The sequence below is a fragment of the Eurypyga helias genome, unplaced genomic scaffold, assembly GCF_000690775.1.
Source record: "Eurypyga helias isolate BGI_N326 unplaced genomic scaffold, ASM69077v1 scaffold42415, whole genome shotgun sequence".
Classification (NCBI taxonomy): Eukaryota; Metazoa; Chordata; class Aves; order Eurypygiformes; family Eurypygidae; genus Eurypyga; species Eurypyga helias.
The window spans coordinates 12,575-12,879 of NW_010251546.1; positions in this window are offsets into that span (position 1 = coordinate 12,575).

Below are 305 nucleotides of genomic sequence, written 5' to 3' on the forward strand. Positions count from 1 at the left end.
ACTGCAGTTGATGCCCAGGTCAGGCCTATCTAAAGTTCCAGACCCTCTTTCCTCCAGTTTCATTCTTCCAGTTCAGTTCTTTGAGGCTTTTTTTTAAACACAAAGCCGTGTTTAGCTAACGCCTGATTACTAGGGCAGGCTGAGGTCCCTGGGGTGCCTCGGACGAACGCCTCCGTTCGTTTCCCGACGCCAACGCCGAGCCCACGCTGCAGACGACCGCTGTCACAGCCGGCGAGCACCCGGCCGAAGCACCAGCCGCCTGGCTGGCCCAGACCGACCGGGGAAGTTTACCCACGGCGTTTAGC